The following is a 17,406-nucleotide window of genomic DNA, read 5'->3' as shown; positions in this document are numbered from 1 at the left end:
GACAGTCAGGGGTTTGTACCGGTTGGGAGGAAACATAGTGCTAAACGCAAAAACTTAGAGCACCCGAGACTCCACGTTAGTAATAGGTTCTCCCCCCTCAGCGACACACCCGCTGAACACTCAACTCTGGTTATAGGCTCTTCTGAAGTTAGAAACGTGGAGCTCCCAGCCAGTGGCGGTTCTACACTAACTTACTCCCTGGGCGAGTAACCCCACCAGCGCCCCCCCCCCCCCCCCCCCCCCCCCCCCCCCACACACACACATACAAAATTTGACAACATCCTGCTGTGTTCCCTATCTTCTATTTAGCCATTTTATACAAAAAATGCATGACTTTTCTAGACTCGTATTACAGGGGGGTCAAACTCAGTCACACAGGGGCCTAAGTTAAAAACACGCTTAAGGTTTTGGGCCGAAGAAGATAAACATTTACTGAACACACTAAAGCTAAACTTTTAAACCTTTTAAACTGAACTTTTTGAACATAAATATGAAAAATATAAAAACAGGAACACAAGTTAAACCTTAAATAAGTTGTAATATTTTGTTCTCCATATAAATATATTCTGTCAAAATTATACAAATATGAACATGCTCCAGGACAAAAAGCAAAGAAAGCCTGGAAATATTAATAAGAAATTACATATCAAATAATTCCATTTTTTTTGCTCTTTCATCATTTTTTAGAGAAATTTTTTTAGAGCTGGACTCCTGGTTCATTTTTACAGTGGCGCCTCCAGAAATTTTTCATGGGGGTGGCCAGTGGGGGGCCACATTAAATCTTGGGGTGGCACACAAAAACCATAAGCTATATTTTTAAAATTCATTCTACCACACGTAGTAAAACAACCTTTAGAAAACCAACAGAAAGATAAATGCCTACTGATATTTTGTAGAACATGAACTTATAGTAGATACAACTAGTATAATAACTAATAGATACTAGTAGATACCATTAGTAGATACTACTACTTATATAGATATATTTTTTTTTTGTTTATATTTAATGCTTTGGTGTGTCTGCTTGGGGTGTTCGGCTCTTGACTGAGAGATATCTATAATAAACAAAAAATGAAATCTGTTGTTCTGAAATAATAATAAAAATATCCTAATTATTAATTATATCTGTTGACATTTCTATTCAGACTAATAATGAATGAAACATTTTTATTATTAGGGTAACATAATTCTAACTTCACCAGTTGGTCCAGGAGCAGGTCCAGCCCCTGCTTATGCTGAGTAGTGCCTTGCTTCTCAGACCAATGATGCTGACTGTCCTTCCTCTGATGCCGTCTCATCTTTGTCTTCCTTATTCTCTTCTGTCATTCATGCTGCTCTGTCTCATCTTCCTCCTCCTCACTACTCCTCTGTTGCTCCCCTACCATCTCTTTCACTCCTTCTGCTGCACTTTTATTCTTAATATAAGAATATATGTTGAATTTCTCTTCATTCTCTGAAAATGGACAGACACAAGCATCAACTAATGACTATAGGTAACTCTGTGGAAACAAAAACACATCAAAATGTTGCGGTAACACAACAAACAACCAGTGCTTAAATAGTGCCATGAAAATGAGTGGCTTGTGACAGGGACATCCTTTTTTTAATTATTAATAAAAAGTAATGACACATCCACCGCCGCTGATGATGTGGCGTATTTGCACCAAGTATTTGCACACTGGGTTTACATGTTTTGCAGACCGCATGTTTTTTACACCTTTGCAGCTGTTTTTATTTAATATTTATTTCTTTATGTAATAAGAATCTAATTTTTGATAATAATTTTTCATAATAATTTTAGTGATATTTTTAATTATTTAACATAAATGTCATTTGTGATGTCCTTTATTGATGTTATATTATATAGATTATTTCTGAATGTCATGTTGCTGCCACAGATAAATGAAATTTCCCCATTGTGGGATTAATAAAGTCATCTATCTATCTATCTATCTATCTATCTATCTATCTATCTATCTATCTATCTATCTATCTATCTATCTATCTATCTATCTATCTATCTATCTATCTATCTATCTATCTATCTATCTATCTATCTATCTATCTATCTATCTATCTATCTATCTATCTATCTATCTATCTATCTATCTATCTATCTATCTATCTCAAAAGTACAGTAAACAGATTGTTAAAGACCCACGGAAAATATTTAACAGGAAAAGAAACGTAGCATTTTGGGATGTGTGATTGTGTGTGCATGCGTGCGTTCTCGCGCGCACGCGTGTGTGTGCGTGCTGAAACCGGTGCTCGCGTGATGCGGGAAGAGAGGGGGGAGAGCGCGTGTGAGTGTGTGGAGCGCATACACGCGCGGTCAGTCGCCGTTTTGGACTTAAGGAAAAAGTAATAAAGAAAGTTCATCTTTAGTGACTGAGACTGGTTCTTTTGTCTGACCGGCCCGGAGGATCTGAGGGTTCGAACGCGGAAGTGAACCACGCGTCTTATTCATTCTGCGTCCAGCGGCTCCTCTGTAGATGTCTGCGCACCCAAAGGCAGCAGGGAGGGGAGGGGGTGTGGGCCGGTTTAGGTGATCAGAGCGACTTGCCGCTTGCTGGCTGTGCATTTGGGATGAAACGCACAACTGATGCTACCACAGCTTATAGTGGCTACTGGGGTGGCCACTGGGGTGGCCAGGTGTCGGAGAGGGGTGGCCATGGCCACCCCTGGCCACCCCCTGGTGGCGCCACTGCATTTTTAGCAATAATTTCTTAATGTGTGACGTCCTGTGTGTGTCTTTGTGAAGCATATCAGAGGGATTAGATCTAAACAAATAAAACTTATTGTGATTAATATGTTTAGGTCTTATGAAACATTAAAGACTAAATCTTAGAACTCATCAGTGGGATTACTCCAGAAATATTTGGCATTTCCCTAAATTCGTGCAACACCAGCAGCAGAAATCCTCCAAAAAAACTCAATCCATAAAAAATGGTCTGATCTCATCCCCCCCCCCCCCCCCCTTCCCCTTCCCTCTGACACACGCGGCTCCGTCTCTATGACGGGAGGCGCAGCTGCGGCCCAGAGTTGATTGTTAGATAGAAAAAGACTCCCAATCACCTGTTAGTGTGATTCAGCCAGCCACCGGCGAGTTGCGCTCCCCTCTCGAGTTTTTTTTACTTATGTTCCAAAGACTACCGCAAAGAGGTGTGGCCGCAAGCGTCTTGCAGCAGAGGGCGGTGGTCACGTGCGCATCGGGTCTGCTGTGTCGGAGCAAAGAATTGTGGGAAATAATCTCCATTGCCTGCTTTTTTCGAAATTGGGTTGAGCACGGGTGTTTGTTCTGCCTATTTCCTTTTCATGTGCCTGTTTTACGTTGTTTCACTCTGAGATATTCTTTTTTTTTTTTTTTTTGCACCATAAGTGTGAAGAGCAAATAGGAGGAAGACATTCTTAAGAGTCTGATGTGTCAAATTTAAAGCACTAAGTGTCGGCTGCTGAAGCAATTTCAAATTAAAAGCTCCAAGCTTCCTCTTTGAATATAGTATGTAACACATTAGGTGTAACGCCTCAGGCACGGCAAATGCCGCCCCCTATGAAGTGCCGCCCTGGGCGACCGCCCACATCGCCCATATCAAAAACCGCCACTGCTCCCAGCGGCTACTGTCAGGTGTTATCCGGGGGCCAGAGTTGGTGACATCGAGGGGAACCTTAGGATGTTAGCTCAGAGTAAGTCCAGGTTCCGTCGAGTCGTGATTCACGCAGGCGGTAATGATGCCCGACGGAGACAGTCAGAGGTGGTTAAGTTAAACGTAGCTTCGGTGTGTAAACTGGCTAAGACGATGTCCGACACTGTAATTTTCTCTGGTCCCCTGCCGAACTTAGTCAGTGATGAAATGTACAGCCGCTTTTCATCATTTAACCGCTGGCTTTCTAGATGGTGCCCAGAAAACAGCGTTGGTTTTGTGGTTAGAGTGCGTTTTGGGGGAAGCCCGGTCTCATGCAGAGAGACGGCGTCCATCCCAACCGGGACGGTGCCGCTCTTCTTTCTAGAAACATTTCTGCTAGCCTTAGTCTGTTAACCTGACAATCCAGAGACGAGACCCGGGCGCAGAGCAGCAGTGTAAATCGCTCCTCTGAGCCTCCCTTAGGGTTAGTGCCGGTGCAAAACCCATGCAGGGAAAGTCAAGCAGGTCCGAGCTTTAGCTTATGTGCTGAAAGACAAATGAAAGGAGCGCGTCATAGAAACCTTAAAGTGACAGACAGCAGTACTCACAAGCAGAATTATGATGTAATTAAATGCGGTTTATTAAACATTCGATCCATTTCCTCCAAGTCCCTCTTAGTCAATGAGTTAATCATTGATAACAACCTTAGTCTTTTAGCTTTAACAGAAACTTGGCTCCATCAGGATGACTATGTTAGATTGAATGAAGCAACCCCCCCCCCACTTATGCTAACTATCAGAAATCCAGGATTTCAGGGAAAGGAGGTGGTTTGGCAGTAATATCACAGTCTAGCTTACTTCTCAGCCCTAAAGTTAAAAATGCTTATAATTCATTTGAAAACATCATATTGACTTTAAGTCACCCAAACAGGAAAACTCCAAAACCTGTTTTACTCATAATTATTTATCGCCCCCCCGGCCCATATTCAGAATTTTTAACTGAGTTTTCCGACTTCCTATCGACTATTGTCTTAGATTCTGATCAAATTATAATATTAGGGGATTTTAATATTCATGTTGATGACCCCAGTGACTGCCTAGGAAAGGCTTTTGCAGCTTTATTAGATGATGTTGGTTTCACCCAAAGTGTGAATGAACCCGCTCACTGTCATAAGCACACCCTGGATCTTGTTCTAACCCATGGGATAGAGATCAGCCAGCTGAGTGTCCTTCCTCTTAACCCCATCATTTCTGATCACTTTATGATTACCTTCCAGCTTACACTGAAAGAAGAAACGGTCACGTACTAAGGATACTGTGCGATCGACGCCCTGGTGACCCATTTTATTGTGCAACTCTTCAAGTACTATTCCCTTGTACTTTTCTGGTAGGACTAGCTGTTTACGAACGGATGTAACTCTGCAGTGGCGCCTCCAGAAATTTTTCATGGGGGTGGCCAGTGGGGGGCCACATTAAATCTTGGGGTGGCACACAAAAACCATGAGCTATATTTTTAAAATTCATTCTACCAAACGTAGTAAAACAACCTTTAGAAAACCAACAGAAAGATAAATGCCTACTGATATTTTGTAGAACATGAACTTATAGTAGATACTACTAGTATAATAACTAATAGATACTAGTAGATACCATTAGTAGATACTACTACTGATATATATATATTTTTTTTTTGTTTATATTTAATGCTTTGGTGTGTCTGCTTGGGGTGTTCGGCTCTTGACTGAGAGATATCTATAATGAACAAAAAATAAAATCTGTTGTTCTGAAATAATAATAAAAATATCATTCTAATTATTAATTATATCTGTTAACATTTCTATTCAGACTTATAATCATGAAACGTTTTTATTATTAGGGTAACATAATTCTAACTTCACCTGTTGGTCCAGGAACAGGTGGAGCCCCTTATGCTGAGTTCTGCCTTGCTTCTCTGACCAATGATGCTGACTGTCCCTCCTCTGATGCTGTCTCATCTTTGTCTTCCTTATTCTCTTCTGTCATTCATGCTGCTCTGTCTCCTCTTCCTCCTCCTCCTCACTACTCCTCTGTTGCTCCCCTACCATCTCTTTCACTCCTGCTGCACTTTTATTCTTAAAATAAGAATATATGTTGAATTTCTCTTCATTCTCTGAAAATGGACAGACACAAGCATCAACTAATGACTATAGGTAACTCTGTGGAAACAAAAACACATCAAAATGTTGCGGTAACACAACAACCAGTGCTTAAATAGTGCCATGAAAATGAGTGGCTTGTGACAGGGACATCCTTTTTTTACTTATTAATAAGAAGTAATGACACATCCACCGCCGCTGATGATGTGGCGTATTTGCACCAAGTATTTGCACACCGGGTTTACATGTTTTGCAGACCGCATGTTTTTTACACCTTTGCAGCTGTATTAATTTGATATTTAATATTTATTTCTTTATTTAATAAGAATCTAATTTTTGATAATAATTTTTCATAATAATTTTCAGTGATATTTTTAATTATTTAATATAAATGTCATTTGTGATGTCCTTTATTGATGTTATATTATACAGATTATTTCTGAATGTCGTGTTGCTGCCATAGATAAATGAAATTTCCCCATTGTGGGATTAATAAAGTCATCTATCTATCTATCTATCTATCTATCTATCTATCTATCTATCTATCTATCTATCTATCTATCTATCTATCTATCTATCTATCTATCTATCTATCTATCTATCTATCTATCTATCTATCTATCTATCTATCTATCTATCTATCTATCTATCTATCTATCTATCTATCTATCTATCTATCTATCTATCTATCTATCTATCTATCTATCTATCTATCTATCTATCTATCTATCTCAAAAGTACAGTAAACAGATTGTTAAAGACCCACGGAAAATATTTAACAGGAAAAGAAACGTAGCATTTTGGGATGTGTGATTGTGTGTGCATGCGTGCGTTCTCGCGCGCACGCGTGTGTGTGCGTGCTGAAACCGGTGCTCGCGTGATGCGGGAAGAGAGGGGGGATAGCGCGTGTGAGGGTGTGGAGCGCATACACGCGCGGTCAGTCGCCGTTTTGGACTTAAGGAAAAAGTAATAAAGAAAGTTCATCTTTAGTGACTGAGACTGGTTCTTTTGTCTGACCGGCCCGGAGGATCTGAGGGTTCGAACGCGGAAGTGAACCACGCGTCTTATTCATTCTGCGTCCAGCGGCTCCTCTGTAGATGTCTGCGCACTCAAAGGCAGCAGGGAGGGGAGGGGGTGTGGGCCGGTTTAGGTGATCAGAGCGACTTGCCGCTTGCTGGCTGTGCATTTGGGATGAAACGCACAACTGATGCTACCACAGCTTATAGTGGCTACTGGGGTGGCCACTGGGGTGGCCAGGTGTCGGAGAGGGGTGGCCATGGCCACCCCTGGCCACCCCCTGGTGGCGCCACTGCCGATGGGTAATGGCCAAGTCGAACGTATGAACAGGACATTATTGCAGATTCTTAAGACACTAACTGAAAAACAAAAAACAAGCTGGAAGGACTCCATCAACAAACTAATGTATGCATACAACTGCACTCGTTGTGAAGTTACAGGCTATTCACCGTTTTATCTACTGTTTGGAAGGACACCAAGACTTCCAGTAGACATGCTATTTGGACTGTATTCAGACTCATGTTTTAGTGACCACAGAGACTATGCTGACAAATGGAAAAAAGGCATGGATGAAGCATATGTCATTGTTATGTCTTGCTGCTTCTGCTTTGTTGCATCTCCTGTCATTCTGCTCACTAGGGCTGAAACGATTCCTCGAGTTACTCGAGTTACTCGATTACAAAAATTCCTCGAGGCAAAAACTCTGCCTCGAAGCCTCGTTAAATTCCTATGACGCACACTATACGCGCGCCCCCTCCACGGCGACCAGCGCGGGCCGCCTCGGCCCCTAGCTGCGGTATTCAGGCGACCGGGCCTGCTTTGAACACTCTAATTTTTTCAAAGTAAACGGCCCCGCGGGACACTCAGCTAAGAGCATCAAGGGGGCGCCGAGAGGCAGGGGCTGGGACAGGCGGTAGCTCGCCTTTCGGTGGACCGGGAGGCTTCTTTAAGCATTGCAAAAATAACAAAAGCATTATTTTTACACGAAATATAAACAATGATAATGATCAAATATGTTTCTCTGATTCTTTTATTTTTAATGGCCTTCCATTTTGGTGTTGTGCCACCCTTTCAAAGTCTTCTGTCCCCCCCCCCCCCCCCCCATACAAAATGTTCTAGCTCCGCGACATTTCTCAAGACCAACTTAAAAACACCAAAAGTAACATTTGCATCAGAGCGGATCTTTAAAATCAAATGCTTGTTCATTTTACAACCACATCATTTTTGTTATGCATTATTTGTTTTGGTTGTTCAAAAACACACACAAATCGTTTTATCCGATTACTCGATTAATCGATCGATTAAGTGCAATTAATCGATTACAAAAAGAATCGATAGCTGCAGCCCTACTGCTCACCTGGCAAGTGAAGCCAATGATCTTGATCAGCACCTGCCAGGTATTTAAGTCAGAGGAGGCCACAACCAGGAGAGAGGCATGCAGAGAGAGCAGAGTAGGAGGCTGAGGAGCAGTTGTTTTGAGTTGGAGCTGTGCTGGTTGGTTAGTTTCCCTTTTGATTCCCTCAAGGTCTTCAGCAGTCTTATACTGCTGGGTTTTGTTATTTTACTTTGGGGTTGGACCTTGGTAGTCCTTATTTGCGGGCTTTGTTTATTTTGTTTCAATAGTTAGATTTTGTTAGGCAGCCTTAGCTGCTGACTCCGACGGTCAACGTGGCTGGGTCAGTTGTCTCCCTGAATTATTTTATGTTAGGCTCCAATCCCTCTGTTTTGTCTTTTGTTGGGACCAGCACAGACCACGTTATTTCTTTCTTTTTGTTTTACAGGACACAGGTTATTTCCACAACTTAATAAACTGTGTTCCTAAACTTTGGTGTCCATCGTCCATATGTTTTGGCCCCTTTTTGATTTCCCCTAGACTGGGACAGGTTTGCCTGTCGGGGCCGTAACAGTCATTGCCAATGAACATGCAAGAAAATCTGCAGAAAAGAGCAAAAAATATTATGATACAAAAGTAACAAGTTCTGCACTGCAGCCGGTTGAACGAGTCCTGATTAAAAACCTGACACCAAGAGGGGGATCAGGTAAATTACGTGACTCCTGGGAAGATGCCATTCACACAGTTGTGAGACAAATGGGGCCTGACCTCCCTATCTACGAGGTAAAACCAGAGAGAAGTAAAGGACGGTCTAGAGTGTTACACAGAAACCTGCTCATGTCATGTGATCACTTACCTTTTGAACCGAAAAAAGACAGTCCCACAGTACACAAAAAGCAAACCAAAGACCAACCTGTGCAAGAATTTCAAGAGTCTGATGACGAGGATAGTGGTGATGGATATTACCTTTATCAAGCACTACCTCAGCTTCCAGTGACTCAATCATTAGACCCTACAGCTGAGACAGGCTCCCCAGTGGTGGAACATCAGCCCTCAGCACCAGAGCCTGCTGCACCATCACCAGAGCTCCCGGGTGCAGACCACTTGGATGTGGTTGATTCACCACATGATTCTTCTGAGATGGAAAGAAGAGAGGCAACAACTTCCGCGGCTGATGGTCAGCCTCTCAGCTTAACATCTAGCCCTTCTCCACCCTCGACTGTTGTAGTGGAGACACCGGCAGTGGACACTACCCACCGACCGCATCGTGAGAGGCACCCGCCAAGACGCATGACCTATGACCAGCTAGGCATTTCATCTTACTACAGCGTCCAGCACACACCACAATTGTTTCCTCTGTACCCAGGACTGGTCCAGTGGCTGCCAGCTTTACAGCCATACTATGCTCGGTTCCCTAGTACGTATGGACTTCAGCAAGCATAAATGGATGACATTTGTCTTGAGCGAACATGAAGACTCTACCTAAAGACTCTTATTCAGCATGTGAAGGTGCTTTATGATAACCACAAACATTACGTTGCCAATAGGTAAGGTTCATGCAAAGACTGGGCATAAATTCGAAGGGACCTCAGCCTACTGACATGAAATGTGGTTACGTCATTGCGTAAAATTGTTAAGAGGACTGAGATATATTTTGTTGGTTTAATGTCGGGACGACATTTTTTCTAGTGGGGGAGAGTATGGTGGATATTAGATAATTGCACTTCTAAGTTGATATATTTAAAAAAAAAAAGGTTACTGAAGCGCTGACTATATTTATGATACTACTAATCAACTGTTATGTCTTGGGGAATGTTCTGGAACTGATTAGTCATGACTTCACCCACCACCAGGGGGAATCGCGCTGTTCTTCCTCATTGCAATAAACACCTGCATGAGGGACACGCGCATAAATCACTCTCGTGATTCTTTCTCCCCTTTTCTCAGGTAATGGTGACCAAATATTGATGTTTTGTTCAGAAAATATTATTGAAATGTGTAATGGTTAGCTTAGAGTTACTTTGGTGTGGAATTTGGAAATGTTTGGCAGTTTTATTTGAGATCGGATTTCATAATGGTTTTTCCCGAGTGAACGCGCATACCGCCATCTTGTGTCCAGACAGTTTCAATTGAGGTTTGAAGGAAAATTTATTTATGCATTTATTTTGTGGTTTTGTGAGCTCTTTTCTCAAAAGTGACAGTTGATGGAGCATGTATTATTTATGTATTTATTTTGTGATCTTTTATCAAAAGTGAAAGTTACTCAAGGAATGTGTTTAAATGTTTTCTTATTTTTGTTACTATTGGATTGCAATAAACACCTGCATGAGGGACACACGCATAAATCACTCTCGTGATTCTTTCTCCCCTGTTCTCAGGTGTATAACATCCCCGTGTCTTTTGGTTCACTCATCATGAAGAAAATGGCTCCAACTGTCTCAGTTTAGAAAGACTACTGCAGAAAAAAAGTTTAAGCTTCTTCCATAGATATTCCTCACTGAAGAACACTTTAAACTGTTCATTTCAGTTCAATTCAATTCAATTTTATTTGTATAGCCCAAAATCACAACAACAGTCGTCTCAATGGGCTTTGTGACGGTAATTGAAATTGTTAAACATACAATCAAAAGGATCATGAACACATAGAATTCAATAGGAAAATACTAAAATTAACTAACAAACTGACTAAGCTAAACTGGACATCCCTGCCCTTAGATCCCCCTTTGCTGTAAGGAAAAACTCCTAAAAAAACGGATTCCGCAAAAAACAAAGAAACCTCAGGGGTGCCCACATGAAGAAGGGATCCTCCCCCAGGACGGACAGGTGATTACCTGAACTCATAGAGAAGAATGAAGTTATCTAACGCTACAACTACATATTTAAAGTCCAGCAGACGAGCTTCATCCAGCCGGAGTTGAAGGGGCCGCCGGGGCCCCGGAATCGAGCCAGAGACAGGATTCACAGCCAGGTGTAGGAGAGGGAGCGGAGACGAGGTACACGGTCAGTTACAGGAGCACAGGTTTTCCCACTCCCCAGGAGGGGAGAGGGAAAGAGGGACAGTACATGAATCGCACTGCACCAAACAGAGGCATGGAGAACTAAATGATGACTAATGATCAAGAATAGAGAAGAGAAGGAGGGTAGAAGTAGATGAGAAAAGAGGACAGAGCCCCAGTGCACCATAGTTACCCCAGATTTAACTTCTAGCAGCCTTTTAAAACAAATTGTTATTGTTATTAAGTTTAATTTAAACAAATTAACATTAAGTTAAATAATCTCTGAATACTGACTTGTCTGACAATAAGCCTGTCAGAAGAGGAATGTTTTCAGTCTAACTTTAAATGTAGAAACTGAATCAGCCTCTCTTCCATGAGCTGGGAGCTTATTCCATAAAACAGGGGCTTGGTGGCTAAACGCTCTACCTCCAACCGTACCTCCACCAACCTTACCTTCGAACCTTACCAATTCTAGGAACCACAAGCAGTCCTGCATTTTGTGAGCGAAGTGTTCTTATTGGATGGTAAGGGACTATAAGGTCCTTAATGTAGGACGGGGTCATACCATGTAAGCCCTTATAGGTTAACAGGAGGATCTTGAACTTGATTCTAGAATCAACTGGGAGCCCATGGAGCGAAACTAACACAGGAGTGATGTGATCTCTGCCAACAATCTAGCTGCTGCATTCTGAACAAGCTGGAGACTTATTCAGGAACTCTTAGGACACGCTGCTAACAAGGAGTTACAGTAATCCAGTCTAGACGTAACAAATGCATGGATGAGTTTTTCAGCATCACTCTTAGACAGTATATGGGGCGACAGTGGCTCAGGTGGTTGAGCGGGTCGTCCAATGACCGAAGGGTTGGCGGTTCGATCCCCGCTCCCACCAGCCAAAAACGTCGTTGTGTCCTTGTGCAAGACACTTCACCCTCCTTGCCTCCAGTGTGGCTCCACTGGTGTGTGAATGTGCATGAATGCTCCCGGTGATGGTCAGAGGTGCCATAGGTGCGAAATGGCAGCCACGCCTCTGTCAGTCTGCCCCAGGGCAGCTGTAGCTTACCCTCACCAAGTATGAATGAGGAGTGAATGAATAATGGACACACTGTAAGCGCTTTGAGTGTCTTGAAAAGCGCAGATAAATCCAATCCATTATTATTATCATATTTCTTATCATAGCAATATTCAGTAGGTGAAAAAAGGCAGTTCTACACGCCTGAGATATGTGAGCCTTAAATGATAACTCCTGGTCAAATAAAACCCCAAAGTTTCTAACTTTGGGATTGGGGCTATACTTATGCCATTCAGTGAGACTATCTGAGCAGACAGAGCATCTCTGAAGTTTTTAGGACCTGGTATAATGACCTCAATTTTTTCTGGGTTCAGGAGGAGATAATTAATTGTCATCCAGGTCTTGATGTCTCTAATGCAGGCATTCAGTTTCCATATATTGTCATTCTGGTCAGGTTTCATGGATATATACAACTGCGTATCGTCAGCATAACAATGAAAATTAATGCTGTGTTTCCTGATTATGTTTCCTAGGGGTAGCATATAAAGCATAAACAGGATGGGTCCTAAAACTGAGCCCTGTGGGACTCCATAGTTAACTCGATTGCACTGAGAGGAATGTCCATTTACATTAACAAACTGATACCTATCGGATAAATAGGATTTAAACCACTGGAGGGCAGATCCTCTGATCCTTATGTCACGCTCTAACCTTTGGAGTAAAATACTGTGGTCGATAGTGTCAAAGGCTGCACTGAGGTCTAACAGGACCAGAATAGAAAGTAGTCCCTTTTCTGAGGCCAATAACAAGTCATTAGAGACTCTAACTAGTGCAGTTTCCGTACTGTGGTGGGGTCTAAACCCCGACTGAAAGTCTTCAAAGTGGCTATTGTCCTGCCGCCGTTGCACCGACAGCCACCTCCAGCTGTTTGATCCAGCTCTGGAAAGTCTGTCCATCATCTCCAGCGAATGGAGCAGGCAGATAAATTTGAAAGTCCCCGCAGGGAAAATGCCTGCCGGCGTGTCCCGCGCATGGTTTAAACGGGTCCTTGTTTCCGACCCACATGGTTGACAAGCTAGATCCAGAAAACAATTTGCCACTGCTACAAACTGTGAAGTTCATCTTCAGCAGCACACTGTCCAGAGTCACTCGACAAAAAAATAAAACGGCCGCTGCCACCAATGTAGCCGGCCTTCCAGGGTTCGTTGTTGGAAGATGTGAATGAAATTATGGCACTCAGACACACACTTCTGTTCGCTCCACAGGTCTCTTTATTATAAGTCTTGCACAGAAGAACACAGGCCCCCTACAGTCCCACTATCGTAACTGCAATGGTATATGCATGAACACAGAACACTGCATGGGCTGCTACACTTCTATATTGAACCTGCTTTGTTTCATTATTTTTACGTTTGTCCTTTCTTGAGCGAAAATTTGACTCCCGCCACATACCCGAAAACTCACCAAAATTGGCACACACCTGGGATAAATGTTAAATGAATTTTCGGCAAAGAGAACGTCTCCCCCCCAAGATGATGACATCACGGCGAGCATTCCTGTCAAAAAAATGATTGGCCCAAAATCGCTTATGGGGAAAAAAAAAAACAAAATTCAAATTAGAGCAACGAAACCAAAACACAGGTGTTGGAGGTATCAAGGTTATAATAGTTTCGGATTTTTTATTAGTTTTAGTTTTTATTTCGTTTTGAATTTTTGTTTTTAAATTTATTTAGTTTTAATTAGTTTTTAGAGGCTGCTTTACTAGTTTTTATTAGTTTTTATTTTTTGAAATTGCTTTGTTTTAGTTTAGTTTTTATTAGTTTTAGTTTCTTCTTTTTTGTTTTTTTGTAAATTAGGATATTTGTCAGGTGCATGATTCAAAATCACCAGAATAAGTATTGTATGATAAAAACGCAATCAAAGATACATTTTGAAACACTTATTATTCAGAGGACACAAGGACAACCATCCTTAAATTAAAATACAACAGCCGATGACAGCATTACGTTATCTGCTCTCGCTTCTTTTTCGGGGGAGGGCGGGCGACAGGCTAGCTTGTCTAGGTACTGTTGATTTGCGTTGTGTGCGCTTTTTAAATGTACTTTTAGATTCGTAGGGTTTTTCCCTTTGAGGAGCGTTCCACAAATTTTGTCTCCTGCTTCGACTACAAGGCACTTACTTTAGTTTTCGACGCTGTTATATTCAAAAAAGTCCCAAATAGGACTCTCCCGCTTCCTCCCAACTTTTAATGCAGCCATCACGCTCATGTAAAAGTCTATGACAACGCTAGCCGGCAGTGTCTGACAGACATCATGTGACGTCACAGACAACGTGATGCCGTAAGGGTCAGATACACAGTAAAACTAGCAGCGTGAAGTAAATAGACTTTATTTCAACCCAAAAGACTTATGTATTAACAAAGACGAAAATGAAGTATTTTTCGGGGTTAATATTAGTTAGTTTCAGTTCGTTTTATACACACAACAGTTTCAGTTAGTTTTCGTTTTTTTTAAAACTCTCGTTTTTATTTTTATTTCAGTTAACGAAAATGTTTTTTCAGTTCTAGTTTTAGTTTTTTTGTTCGTTTTCGTTAACTATAATAACCTTGGGAGGTATCCCAAAGAAATTTTGAAATCATTATGGGATGGCCACACAACCTACAGCTTGGCGGCCATTTTGTGGCGAATTTTGACGAATGGCGATTTGCGTGTTTTTTGACAATGAGCAGAAGACTGAGCAGAGGTTTACAAAGCTGCAGTACAGGCGCTGGTATTTCCTTGTGGTAAGGCTGGGCGATATTTCCTGCAGATAAAATCTCTGGTTTAATTTATTTTATTCGATCTTCAATTTTTTCTGACCCCCTAATTAAGGAAAGCAAGGAGTACAAACTGCAGACAACTTAAAGCAGATTTTGCTTTTATTTAATGAAACGCAAGACAAATGTAACCCCCATTTCTGTGATGACTAATAAATAAATGAACACACTTGGAATCAAACAGTGATGGTCAAACAGTTATGTTATTTCTTACGCGTCAGATCAGGATGAGAAAAAACTACCAAAACAAAACAAGATTTGGAGCCAAATCAAAGAGGATTCTGGTTTTTGGGTGAAAAGGTGGACAGAAGAAAGAAGAAACAACCCCTTTTTGTCCTCTGGGAGGAAATGTTAGAGGCCGACATCAGGAAATCTGGTTTTAGGGTGAGAGAAGCTGCTCTTTCTCCAAAGGTGCTGGAGAGAATTAAGACCCTGGTGGTCTCTGGGGCCACAGGCATGGCAGTGGTGGCTGTATTTGGAGCTCTTGTGCTGTGAGCTGCTGCAGCTGGAGCATCTCTTGCTGTTTTTTCTGGAATATCTCGCTGGAATATCAGCTGCGGGAGGTACAGATATTGGGGAAGCTGTAGGTGCGATTGTGGCTGCAGCCTCTGGGAAAACGGCAGTGGCGTTGGGTGCAGCTACAGGTGTGGTTGTGGGCGGGTCCATCGAGCTGTTGCTGGTACTGAGCCTCCCGGCCCTCAGGAGGGCGCCCTAGATGCCCTTCAGCAGTTCAGTTTAGTAGGAGTGTCTGCTGTGGGGGTTGCAGTGGGTTTCGGTTGCATCTTGGTAGTTGGTGCAGCTTTAGGTGCAGCTCTGGAGGGAAGCAGTTTCAGTGCTGCAGCTCTCCGTGGAGCAGAAACTGCAGCTGTCGGAGCAGCAGACGCTGGCTCTGCAGCTGCAGCTCAGCTAACATCAGCTGTGGCAGAACATGCAGCGGTCTCTGCTGGTCGGCATTGTGATTTGACCACTTGAGGTTTTTTTAACATTAATTAAAATAGTAAACATTTCCTCTTATTTGTATAAAGATGGTCCTGCAAAACATAATTTGGCCTGAGGATGTGGAACAAAATGAAGATGGAGGCTCTGTTGCTGTAAAATCTGTTGTTGCTGCTCTACCAAGTTTGTGGAGAGCAGTGAACTACAGGATACAGAGCAGTAATAACTTCTCACCTTTTGAGTGTAGTAACTGAGATTGGAAAAGCTGCAGCAGGCTGCGCCCTGGTTGGAGGTCTGGTTGTGTAGGTGGTGAAGGAAAAAGTCAGTTGTACAGGAAATAGCAGAAACACACTACTCTGAGAAATCATCCTATGAAGTCTACTGGAACAAATAAATTCAAGCTAGGAGTCCAATTTTATGCAGTGGCGTCATATTCATGTCATGTTTACATATGATAAGTACTTTGTGAATTAATCTGTAAGGGTGCTATTAAGGTAAAAATGGGTCTAAATGGACGAGCTTGTAGATGTGATGTGCGAACTTGTAAAATAGAATGTGTGAACGTGCGCACTAAAAATCTGCATCTGTGTGTAAAAATCTTTAGCTGTTAAGTCTGACAAACAAAATCAGAACTGTCAAATTGCTATTTCCATGTGTTCATTTAGAGTTACTACCTCAAAGACTGTTATTTAACCGTCTGATAATGCTGCATCATATCATCCATTAAGTCTGTTAAACAGTGATCAGAAAATTATTGCCAAGGTTTTAACAAATAGATTGAATGACCACATTGGCATGCTTATTCATAGCGATCAAACAGGGTTTATTCCAGAACGATATGCATTTTCAAACACTCAATGGCTTCTAAATGTTCTGTATACCACGTAACTCCCTCGTGCTGCCGTTCTCTCTTTAGATGCCCAGCAGGCCTTTGATCAAATAGAATGGAATTATATGTTTTATGCAATTCAGAAGTTCGGTTTCGGGGACAAATTTATGACCATGATAAAAATGCTTTATTCTTGCCCCAAATCCTGTGTGATTACTAATAATAATAGGTCTACCCCTTTCCACTTACACCGCGGCACCAGGCAGGGTTGCTGTCTCTCTCCAATCCTCTTTGCTCTTGCACTTGAACCGCTCGCTATCGCTATTAGAGCAAACCAGGACATTATTGGGATAAATCATGGCAATTCTGAGAGCACAATTGGACTGTACGCAGATGATGTTGTCCTTAAACATAAAATAATTTATGCCTCCTCTTCTTGACCTGATAAACATTTTTGGTCAATTTTCCGGCTTTACCATTAACTGGGAGAAAAGTGTACTCATGCCTCTGTCTGGCAACTTAAACTTGCAATCTCTACATAATTTACCTTTCAAAGTCGCCACTGATCACTTTCAATATTTAGGAAATAATATTCCCAGAAATACCAAGCTTATTTTCAAATTGAATTTTCAATGTCTAATGGATAAAATTAAAAGCTTGATTGATAAGTGAAAATTGCTTTCTATTTCTATACATGGGCGAGTAAACATTGT

At 41.8% G+C, this 17,406-nt stretch overlaps 2 long non-coding RNA genes across 2 annotated transcripts in view; one reads left to right on the top strand and one right to left on the bottom strand.

Annotated features, from left to right (window-relative positions):
* Positions 1 to 17,406, top strand: part of LOC144994242 (uncharacterized) — a 123,318-nt gene that overhangs the window by 84,453 nt on the left and 21,459 nt on the right. The gene's annotated exons all lie outside the window — the stretch shown is intronic.
* LOC144994244 (uncharacterized) lies at positions 1,119 to 4,383 on the bottom strand. Its single transcript, XR_013657687.1, has 2 exons — positions 4,039 to 4,383; positions 1,119 to 1,453 (listed from the first exon to the last, which is right to left on the bottom strand). It is a non-coding gene; the product is annotated as an uncharacterized LOC144994244 (long non-coding RNA).

The sequence above is a fragment of the Oryzias latipes genome, chromosome 8, assembly GCF_053564925.1.
Source record: "Oryzias latipes strain Hd-rR chromosome 8, Olatipes_Hd-rR_3.1".
Taxonomy (NCBI): domain Eukaryota; kingdom Metazoa; phylum Chordata; class Actinopteri; order Beloniformes; family Adrianichthyidae; genus Oryzias; species Oryzias latipes.
Note: the sequence above shows the minus strand (reverse complement) of the source record. Positions and strands in the feature narration are given on the sequence as shown.